At 37.9% G+C, this 12,242-nt stretch overlaps 1 protein-coding gene across 5 annotated transcripts in view; it reads right to left on the reverse strand.

The window, feature by feature from the left end:
- The window catches only part of Sgcd (sarcoglycan delta), a 959,917-nt gene that overhangs the window by 670,491 nt on the left and 277,184 nt on the right, over positions 1 to 12,242 (reverse strand). The gene's annotated exons all lie outside the window — the stretch shown is intronic.

Raw genomic sequence — 12,242 nt, forward strand, 5'->3', positions numbered from 1 at the left:
AACATATTACTATCGAATGATTAGAATATGAGAGCCCCAGTTACATTCACTTGTGGTGGAGCACTGCGTTGTGTGATCCGGCTCTCCCCAGTCTGGGGAACTGGGAGGTCAGGTAGGAGAGATCTCTGAGACCTAGGGTGCTTAAAGAAGCCTTCAGGAAGGAAGAGGGACTTTCACCAAAGGCATGGGAGTAAGAGGCAACAAGCAAAGAGGCTGTAACCTTCCAAGTAGGAGACAGTTGGAACAAAACATTGAGGAAAATGAAATTTAAGAAAATAAAAGTCTGTGTGAGTAGAAGCAGAGCTCTGCAGAACGAATCTGGAGTAGAATGTGCCTATTAGGTAAAAATGGAAAACAATTTATCGCTTATGCTTCTTGTTAGTTCAATAATCATTGTTGGGTCACTTCTCTGTTTTCCTGTTAGTTTATCACCCTCTGGCTGACTTCTAAATTCTGTTTCTGAGAGAAGGTCATCGAGCTGGCAGCTAAAGGTGCCTGAAGAACCCTGGACTTCCTTCTCCTGCCACTAATCTTCTTGTGCTGGAAGATGAGGTGGACACCATGTGGGCCTTGGTTACTGTGGTCTCTCCAAAGCTTGCCATATAAAATAGGCTCAATAGACACATCCTGAATGAACAGATGGATGGAAGACAGTAAGAAAACTACGTACCTGCGTGCACAAATGCACGCGGTTTGATATTTCAAAACTAATCGCACAACTGTATTATCACAGGTTCCACGATAGTGTTAAATGCTTACTTGACTCAGTTTCTTTGTGTGACTTAATTCCCAATCTTGTCTATATTATTAGTCTGTTACACATGACTATACCTATTTATTTTATATTCAGCTGAATTTAGCATATCCATGAGCAACATTAATTATACCAGACACTACTCAAGAAGGAATTGTTCACATTCAAATGCAAAGCAGATGATGGGGCTGAAAATGGTGACCTTAATTAATTCTTAAATTGTGCTGTATATAACACCAGAAAACCTAAAAGCTACATAGAAAATATTTGATGTTTTTTACAGTTTTTCCAAACTCTCCTCCAGCATACACACCCTTAAAGTATATTAAAGAAGAAGTTTCTACAGTTTTTGATTGTGAGCCAGCTGGTGTGTCCTTGGAAATATTAAATCTTTCCAAGGAAAAGAATTCTCCATAACTACCTCAGATCTCCTAATATGTAGTACACACATGTCAATGGCTAGTACCATTGCCTTCCATATATATATATATATATATATATATATATATATATGTAAGTTTAAGAAAATAAAATGATATTTTGATTAATAGAACTCACTATTGTTACTATCATAGCAAATATTTATTGAGCAGTTCCTATATACTGGCCAGTTCTCAGTACTCATTAAAGCAGAGCATTAAGTTCTCTAATCATCATGATGACACTGAGCTAAAATTTGTAATTACTATCATTTTACTCAGGGAAAAAAATCAGAAAATATAGAAAAAATAACTAGCCTAATATAACAAAACTAGAAAATTGAGGAATTAGATCTTAATTGAGCTCTAGCTATTTCTAGAATGAGTCAGCCAGCTGGGTGTCATGGTTCATGCCTGTGATTCCAGCACTTGGGAGGCTGAGGCAGGAAGATCGCCACAAGTTCAAGCCCAGCCTGTACTATACAGTTCAAGGCCAGCCTGCACTACATAAGGAGACCCAGTCTCAAAAAAAAAAAAAAAAAAGAAAAGAAAAAGAGAAAGAAAGAATGAATCTACCTTTTTTTTTTTTGGTATTAGAAATTGAACCCAAGTTCTTTGCACTGAGCTACATTCCCAGTCCTTCTTTTAGTTTTTATTTGGAGACAGGGTTTCATTTGCTCTCCAAGGTGCTCAGGGTAGGTTCTAACTTACAATCAAACTCTCTCAGCTTCCCAGGCTCATTTTCGACCTGAAAAAAGTAAACCATGAGAAAATCATCTCTTTTTAGGAAAGTATCATGAAGCAATATTCCAGGGCTATTCAGGCCGAGTATACTTTCTACCCTCCTTTAATACTGCTGTGATTGTTACCAACCGTGACAGAACCCAGAAACCACACTCAGTTCAGACGATAAGGAGGTAAAAGGACATGGTCTTTATAGTGTGATTTGTCTCAACATCTCCCCCTGACCTCAAGTACTGAAATGTCATCCCCACTGTGACTGTAGTAAGAGGTGAGGCATGCAGGGCTGGATGTTAAGTCCCAAGGTCTTCACCTTTGTGCATGGGATTAATCCCTTCTCAAAGCATCTTCACACAGAACTGCCCTTTTTTGGTGTCTTCTGCCAAATGTGGACACAGCATTAAAGGCACCACCTCAGAAAGAGAGACCAGGCTGCAACCAGATGCCAGATGTGCTGGACTCTTGATCTTGGATTTCCCAGTCTCCACAACAATGCGAAAGAAACTATCATCATTTATAAATTACTCCCTCTGCGGTAGTTTGTCACAGCAACAGGAATGGTCTAAGCCAAGCAGCCAAATTTATTATCAAATAAATCTTTCAATACTAGTCAGTAGTACAACTACTTATCTTTACTTGCATTTTAAAATACTCACTGATGGAGCACACAAAAAAAGTAACATGAGTCTCAGCATTCCTGTGTTCACGTCTTAAAAACATGTTCAGCGTTGTGAGCACCTGCCGCATACGATTTTTACGGGGAACACGCGACATTTTAAAACATGACACCTCCAACTAATGAAGAGAGACTGGAGGAATGGTCATTGTGATATTTACTAACCAATTACTATCAGAATCTAATAACACTGAAATCAATGCCAGAGCCATGAGAGTTGTGGAACAGGAGACACAACCCAACTGGCCCAACTGCACGTGTTTGGCCCAGGTGGGCAGCTCCTCAGAGAGCCATTCTACTTCTCCTTCCCTGAGCCCTTTCTAGAAGCTTTGTGTCCAGCGTGCTTGTCAATACCTGGAATAGATGCTGTATCAGAAAGAGAGTTTGCAACATCAGCTAAGCGTAAAGAAGACTTATTTGAAATTAAAACAAAGGCTCTTCTCAATTCCCAAATTCCCATTGCTAAAAAACTGAAAATGTCATGAAAATGTCTATCTCCATCTGAGAAAAGATGAGGAATTCCATGCCCTGGTTGACGAAAGGTAAAATCAGTTACTAAGAGATTGGGGAGTAAACCAAGAGTCTTCCAAGAATAACAGAGAGACCAAGTACCATGGGCCCCTTGATTTTGTAAATGAAGTTTCTCTGAAACACAGCCACAGTGATTCATTTCTGCGTTGCTCTATGCTGCTTCCATATTGCAGTGACAGACCAGAGCCAAGCAGAGACGCACAGCAAGCGATCTCTAAAACACTTGGTAACTGGGCTTGGAAATTTTAAAAGCTTACTAACTCCTCACCTAAGCCATCATCAGTCAGCTTCTTTCCAAAGAGCCACCTACCACAGCCTTTAGGAGGATACCCAGGAGGAGCTAACAGAACCCAGGTACCAGAGAGAACAAGGCAAATTCATCTCAGAATCATCTATGAACTGGGCTTAAAACCACCAGGAGGCTGGGCTTAAACTTGATATATTTCACTTAGGTCTATTTAAAGACAAAATCCTTGAATAGTTTAGGCTCAAAGAACTCATGGAAAAAGATACAGTTGTATAACTGAAAGTGCATAGAATCATGGAGACATAAATTTAAATTTGGCTCCACACCCTGTCAACTCTGAGACTGCTGCTTCTCTCTTACTCCGAGGGCTCAAACTAAGTTTGCACCTCTGCTGTCACATTCCCTGCTATAGGAAAGGGATGGCGAACCGTTTAGAGACCAAGCGCCCAAACTGCAACCCCAAACCCACTTATTTATCACAAAGTGCCAACACTGCAATTAAACCTGATCACTGAGGTTTTAGTTTAGAAAAAAACAACTGTTATCCAATGCTCGGTGCCAGGCCAACTTGGCTTGCACGCTGACAGAGAGAGTTCTATGTGCCTACTGTGCCAAGCATGCCACAGGTTCGCCACCACTGCTATAGGATTTCATCCTTTTCTTTCTCTCAGAACATTTATCTCAGATTGTTTTTATATACTCAGATCCACAACTGTTTATTTGTCTCCAATACTCTGTTAACATCTACAAGAACTGTCACCAGATCGATTTACTGTTCCCTAACGCTACATTTAAGGCACGGTATAGACCCTTAATACAGATCTACTTGCTGTTTGTACATAGTTATTGCTATTTAACATGCCCAATGCTCAAAAGCACATACCTTCCTTATAGCCAGCAATGGCCCTTGCATCTACTAGTGACCATCCATTAACCTACTATCCAATTAAGTTTGATCTATCAGCAGCTGACTAGAGCCACTATTTTTGGTACTCACTTTTTAAATGATGATGATGTCATGTAGTATCTCAGAGAAACTTGGTGACAACTGTTATCTCACATGAGTAGTAATATTTTGTCTTCAAATTTTGTAACAAAAAGAGCCAGTGGACTGTAAAAGCAACACAAACTAAGCTACTACCAGATGGCAGTTCCCTGCTTGTCACCCAATAATCACTTCTGCTATGGTCCAACGGTTTGCTTTGGCTTCCTGAATGTGCTGCTTGCAGACATTGAGATCAGTCTAAGAACCACAGTGGCAAGCAGCACACTTCAAGCAATTTTTCTAATAAAGTTTACAAAGTAAGACTACCACAAGGGACGGGAGGAGAATGGAGGCTTACAGCAGTAGTGAGAAAGGAAATGTAAAATTATCTATCTCATCTTGTGTTTATAAAAATATGTACCATGAAAGTATAGTGCTTTAAGATGTTCCATGAAGAGCTCTGTAAGAAAATGAGCTCGTAAAAAATTGCAAAGAATGGGCTCATGTTGAAGACAACATGTTACCGTGTCCAAAAGCTTCAACCAATTTCTGCAGTTGTAAAAATATAAAACAATTTTGCTCAGAGTGGTAGAGATTGCTAGTGTTTGCTGATATCTGGAAATTCCTACATTTCCTTGGAAAAATGAAAGATACTTAGACTCTTCCTATGAGGTGACCACGAACTCCAGGCTGTTGGAGAGCAACATGAAGGAAGTGTCATGGATTGCTAAGTCACCACATGAAAGCCTGATGCCTGGAGAAGTTCGTTACTGCCAGAGGAATTTACATAAGCAAGAAACAAACCTTTTCCAAGTTAAGCCCTTAGATTTAGGGAACCACTACTCAATGCACCTCAAATATGAAATGTTTCCTTAACTCATTTTCTTTATTCTCATAAAAACAGCGAATATCACACAGAAAACTTATTATAGGGAAATAATTTTGGGAATCATGACACCATCTAAAATAGGGTTTTTCCAGGAATAATGCTGGAAGTAGTTTGAATTCTAAGTTACAATAATTATCAAAGATGCAAATATGCTCCAACCTGTGAGAGCTAAAGAGAGAATATACAGAAGCAATTCAGAAGTGGAAGACAGGGATTGGAAACCAGACAACTCCACTGGACATGCAAAAATACCATGTTGCTCCTTCTTCATCTTTCAATAATGTTCTCAATCTTTTAGCTCAAATGTTGTCTCTTTCTTCAGCAATTCATAGAGCAAGTACTTATTGAAAGCATCTTCAGACTGCCACATGATTGAGACATCATTTGTGATTTATACTCTCCATCCATGGTTACTCATCCTTCTGGGTTATCTTCTCCATCAGGGCATGCACTGTCTCTTAGTCTTCCGGCCATTTTCTCAAACTTCCCCATGTTGATAGATATCTACTCCCTTCTACAGTGTCATGGCTTCCTGTACTTCCCAATACTTAGGGTATTATGCTTGGAACCCCTCTTTGTCCACAGCTGCAGCTGGAAACCACTAGGGACATGTAGCCCCATTCCAACCCGTCCCTCAAGTCCTTCCAAAAGAAATACTCTACAATGGATCCCAACCAGAAATTCAACTAGACCTGGATTTTCTTGAAAAGGTAGAAAGAAAGAAATAATTATAATAATAAAAAAGTTAAGTGGCAATAAGCAGCAATGATAACAATGCAAGTTGAGATGAAGACAGACATATACAGTGTGATCAAAAATATGATATATATTTACATAAAATTTTTATTACTATAAAACATATATTGCTATTAATGTCCCCTAAAATATTCCCCTTTGCTTTGAACACACTTATCTCACCATTGTCACCCATTTCTGAAGCAGTGCTGGAAGTGCCCTTTTATAAGCATCTTTAGTTGTGTTACTGTAGCTTCCCTGATGTTCTGAATTAATCCAAAACACTTGGTTTTCACGGTCATTTTGACACTGGGGGAGAACCAGCAGTCACACAGTACCAGATCTGATGAATAAGGTAGATGAAGACACAGCGAGGTTTGTACAAGCCTGCTCTTCTGTCAGATGGCGCTAGGCAGCAGCATTCACTGAGTTTTCTTATCTCACCTCATAGGAGGCATGCAAGGGAAAAGCCTCTTGCAAAGCCCAGCTTGTTAGACTGCCAAGGATATACTAGGAGCATTAAAACTACTGTAGATCATGAATGATGCTCCAGGTCTATAAAATTCCTCACTGGCTTTCTCTTTGCTCACAGTGCTAAGCATAGAGCCATGTACAAACATAACAGAAGTACAACTAATGACTTTCTGAACTATGCCTTGAGATACCTACTCAATCTCAGCTGCAGACAGCCTTTAACAAGACAGAAAAGTTCTTGATTCTTACAGTTCACACTTTAATTCTAACTACTATTCTTGATTGGTTGGGCAAGCATAGATCTTGGCAACATAGGAACACTATTTTAGGTAAGACATAAAGCATCTAAAGAACCATTGTACCACCTGGTGTCAAAGTCTTTGACATCTTTACTAACTACCATTGATTGAGCTCCTACTATGTGCTGGGCATACTCCTGGGTCCTTCCACATGCTCACTAATCTAATCCTCCCCACAGTCCCCAAAGAGGGATGTCATCCTTGCTATTTCACAGGTGAGGAAATGTAAACTCCAAAAGTTTAAATAGTGGCCACAAGATTCACAGTGTGTGGCTTCCAGAATCATAATTCAAGTTCTACTTTTCTTGGTTCTTTGTAATTCAAAATAGGTGTTCTTCTCACTGTGCTACACCTAGCGAGAAAAGATGAGGTTTTTTTGTTTGTTTGTTTGTTTGTTTTTAGCCAGAGAACAAAGAAGTGACACCTGGGGTGGAAAAGCACACCATTGTACCATATATTTACCATGTGCAATTCATAGTAGTAATAAGACAGCAAAAGATTATTTTCCAGAATGAGTTTCCCATATAGCAAGGAAAGAAAAGAAATTACTATCAGGTTCTACTCCTCTCTTTTTACTTTGGCATTTTAAAAAGAAAAAGAGGACATATTATACTGAATATTTTTGGAAATGATTATAAGTACTTAATGGAAGATAACTGTGACCTATATATTTCTTTCTATAGAAATAGATCCAACTTTAAGACAAAAATTTAAAAACATTCTCTAAATACCATCCCTAAAACTCATTCCTATTACTGTGAAAGTATATCAAATCTGTCAACCCATTCATTCTATAGTTTGAATTATAAAATGTGTTATATTTACACACTCTGATAATGTTCCAGAAACTAACCATTGAAAAATGCTAGAGTTATTATTTCATCAAAGGAGAAGATATGTGTCATCCTATTTTAGATTTCACAGCTGGGTATTTTTAATAATTCCTTTGGAATGATATTTAAATGTTTTAAGAATAACAATCAATACCCAGGTTATAATTTCATGTTTCTATGATATTAAATGTGAGCCTGTTTATTCTATTTTTGGAAGTTGCCAACATCTCTACAGAGCAAAAGACATACAATAATACCTATATTCACTCAGCAATGAAATTCACTAATCATTCACCAAGAAAAAAGAGGACAGAACTGATACATGCCGCAACATGAACTCTGAAAATATTATGCCAAGCAAAAGAAGCCAAGAACAGATGTCACACATTAAATTATCCCATCCACATCAAATATCCCAAACAGGCAAATCCACAGTGACAGGAAGCACATTCATGGTATCTCAAAGGGCTGACCATGAGGATGAATGGGGAGCTTGAGAAGTGAAGGTAATGGGAACTGGCTTTGTTTAGGAGGAGACTAAAGTATTCTGCAAGTGTCTGGGATGGAGACTGTACAACTCTGAATATTATACAAACCAAAGAACTGTCTATTTTAGATGAGTGACTTGTGAATTACATCTCAAGAATGATATTACATGCGAATGTCAATAGCAATGGACAAGAGTAACCTGTCCTTGCTTGCACTTCCCATCCTTTATGCTGACACCACGCTCCTTCTCCTGGCTCCCCAGATGTGGCAGCATCTCAGCCACACAGGGCCTTTGCATGTACTGTTCACAGTCTTCCCAACGCTCAGCTTGCAGCTTTCCTCAGTTAACTGAGGGCTTGGTTAACTCTTGCCCTTGAACCGCACACTGCACCTCGTCTCTGACCACAGGAAGTCTTCGCAACTCTGCACAGGAATGTCCGCACACAGCTCAGGGTCACCTTGTACACCTAGACACTTATACTGTAGATTTCTAATTTTGTAGGCATTTCTATGGCTGCTCACCTAGTTCCTGTAGCTGGTAGAAGAGCACCTATTGCATAATCCGTACACCATAAATAGTTTACAAAACAATGAATTATTTAGTAAAACTATTTTTTAAACATAAAAAGCTTCTATAACCTCCTTCACCAATCTCTCTGTCAAAATATATAATGAGAATTTCTTTTAAAAATTTGCAAATAAGCTATTTACTTAGGGATATTTAATGGACACATGGGTATTCATCAAATAAAAAACATTTTTTTTCCAGTGATTTCTTCCAGAAGACAAATGTCCTGGAGGAAAGTTAGCAACAAAATTGCAAAGGCAATTTGTGGCTAAAGGAAGAAATGCCTTTTCTTTACATCAACAATGTTTGTTTTGTTTCTGTGCAAGTTTCCCTAGTGTTTTGTTCCAGGCATAAACACTCAGAAAATATCTCCAGAGGCCCAGCTCTGTGCAGAAAGAAGGCAGAGTGGGCAGGAAGGAATTCAAATGCAACCTCCTTTCTTTGCAAGTTACTTGACTCCTGTAAGCTTCAGCTTCCTTCTCTATGGAATGAAAATAACAATGCTGACCTTATAGCCACATTCTGAGGGCTAAATAAGATCTTCTCAAAAAGCATTAGCATAGGGCCTGATCAGTACATATTAGTGGTGATGATGGTAACAATAATTCAGTCTACCTTCAAGAAGCAACCAGGCTTTTGGGGCCAGGGCAGTGGTGAAAACACACCATCATAAATAACTAATTTAGGTAAATAACTAATTCATCATAAATTACTAATTCAGGATTGAATTATAGTTAACTACTTGTAAAGAAGTAGTTCTATTGATGATCCTTACAATATTTTTCCAATACCAACAAACAACTAGGAATAACTGAAACAATCACTAAGACAGAATCAATTAAATTACAGTGTGCAGGGCTGGGGATTTAGCTCAGTGGTTCCGCCAGCTGCCCGGCAAGCACAAGGATCTGAGTTCAATCTCTGGTACAAAAAAAAAAAAAAAAAAAAAAAAATTTACAGTGTGTGCTTACACTATGTGATAGAATACAATTGTTAAGTTTGAAGCAGGCTGTTTAAAAACTGAGGTTCAGGACAGCCTTATTGTTGCTACCTCAAATTTCTCAAAAGCTTTGGTGTTAACTATAAAGAGAAAAGAAACAATTGTGTGGGTCATTTGGTTTTCAAAATAAGTTAAAAGATATCTAAATACAAAAATGAAGAGGAGGGATATGTTCTCAGTTGCTACGTAAAGATCTTTCAGATAGAAGTGGAAAGAGTAAAGAATCAAATATATATAACACATGCACTCTCTTGTATACATGAAAACATTTAAAAAAATAAGCACATATCATTGGACATATCTGGTTGGAAGAATTAGGGAACATTTTGTAGTGGGTTTGGCCAACCAGAGAGGTAAATCTTGACCCCTGGATTCCAGGGAGAGGAAGCAAGGTTTTGAAGGCAGCACAGCTATTGGACATGCGCAGTGAGAGTTAAGAGTTTGCAGCTGCAGAGCAGGCCTTGGGAAGGAGCTTAAGTAACAAGAGCTGAGATTTGAGGTTTGTGTAGACCACGTGTGGGGTTAAAAAGGCCAAAGCCACCTGGGCATCTGGCGCACACCTGTGAGCCCAGCCCTGTGGGAAGCTGGAGCAGGAAGACTGCAAATTCGAGCCCAGCCTAGGCAATTTAGCAAATTAGCTTTACCGAGTAGATCTTGGTTAAGCTGCAGATTAGTGCAGAAAGGTCAACCAAAGGTGCTCATTAGGGATGGTCATGCATGGAGATTCTTTTGCGATGCTGCGAAGCATGCAGTGAGATGGCTGGATGCTGCCACATCTTCCCCAGTCTTTCTCTCTGCACTTGAAAACTGCCTGCTGATACAGCTTCAGTCTCCCTTCCCAATATAATTTGTTTGCTGTCTTCATATAAAATCAGTCACATAAAAGGTATTGGAGATGACTTTCCCAAATTCCTCACAGATGTTCATACACCCCAAAATTACTGATCTTCATTCAATAATCAAATCCTTGGCAGATACCGTTTTTCAAAGAAATCTTATTTTGCTCGTTAAATGAAAGGAAGTTAGGTCATTAACACAGTTCCTCAAGTAATGCATTTTAAATGAAAGGCTTCTTGCAGCCTCTGGAGGAAAAATAATCACAAGTTAAACTGAAACATCCAGGGAAAGCTCAAATTAATATGTTAATTCTGTCAACATTCAAGCATTCGGAGTCCAAGCCTGTAAGTAATATAACAGTAATAATACAACATGATTTACTGCTCCCTAGCTGTAATTTTACTAGATTTTTAAAATCACAAAATAAATGTCTCAAGTGAAGTTTTCATCAGTCATTCAACTTGAAATATGCAAGTATTACAACTTCTCTGCTTTGTTTTAAAGATCATTTTATTACACTAGAAGCCATCAGTGATTTGCATTAAATGTGTCAAATGAGATTGAACTAGAAAAACAGATGATGGATTAATATATAGTAATTTTGCCTTTATAGTGACAAATTTAATGTCTATCTGTGGACATTATGTAGTTCCCTGCCTGACAGATTTTTCCCATAAAAAAAACAATGAAAGTTTTGGCTTATTGATTAATGAAATTAAATGGTTAAAATTCGATGGAACTCTTAGAAAAATTATGTTGCATCCACTGCTGATTTAAGTTTCTTATTTATCTGTTACTACTTGAAAAATTGCCATCAGTGCCATGGTGAAGAAGAAAAAAGCCAACGTCTGCATATGAATGCTAATGTAGGTCCATAAAAAAAGAAAATTTGTTACGAAAGACAAAAGTACACACATGTCAACCTCTCAGAGATCAAAGGGTTGTGGAAAGTCTTTATTTTTCAGAACCCAGCCTAGTGTGCAATACTTATTAGGTAATTGAGAGGTTTTTGTATTAAACTGGACAGATGGATGATTCAGAGACAAGTGAAGGACGGAGGCATGAATGAGTACCATGCCATCCTCTGACCTGCATCCTCACTAACAGTAATATACTTGCATATTAACATGCAATATAAAATACGTGATTTACATCTTTACAAAAATGAACATACAGTATCTGTGCTAGACCTATATGATATTTGGACATAACACCAACCTACCACTGTCTCTAAACAAGTACATGATAAAATACTTTCATGGGGCTATTTCTGTTTATTTCTAAAACACTGACCTATAGATCACCCTTTAATAATGTGTAAATGCTAATTGGGAAATATACTATGAGATAGTATGACATGAAATTTATCTTCAATTTTAACACAAATTAGCTATCATTGACATCCACAACGATGAAGCTATATATGTACAAGTATGTGCATTTCAGTCATGAAAAAGATTAGTTTTCCACAGTAACAACTAGGATCTTAGCATTAATTTAAATGTCAACATGAATAACAAGAGAAAAAACTAAAGTTCTTTTTAAAAATTTTCTTCAATACAACAAATGCTATATTATTGTATTATTGCTAATGTAAGAAAGCATAAAAATATGTTATAAGAATATGATTGAAGTTACTGAAACAGAAAGTAGAACAAGTTAAATGTTTCCCAATAATTATACAAAAATCAGTGGATTTTTATCTATCAGAAATAACTAACAAAATGACAGATAAAATATTCCAATATAATAATAAAATCACGAA

The sequence above is a fragment of the Heterocephalus glaber genome, unplaced genomic scaffold (genome assembly GCF_053883595.1).
Source record: "Heterocephalus glaber isolate CG9 unplaced genomic scaffold, H.glaber_assembly_v1.0 deba00001606, whole genome shotgun sequence".
Classification (NCBI taxonomy): Eukaryota; Metazoa; Chordata; class Mammalia; order Rodentia; family Bathyergidae; genus Heterocephalus; species Heterocephalus glaber.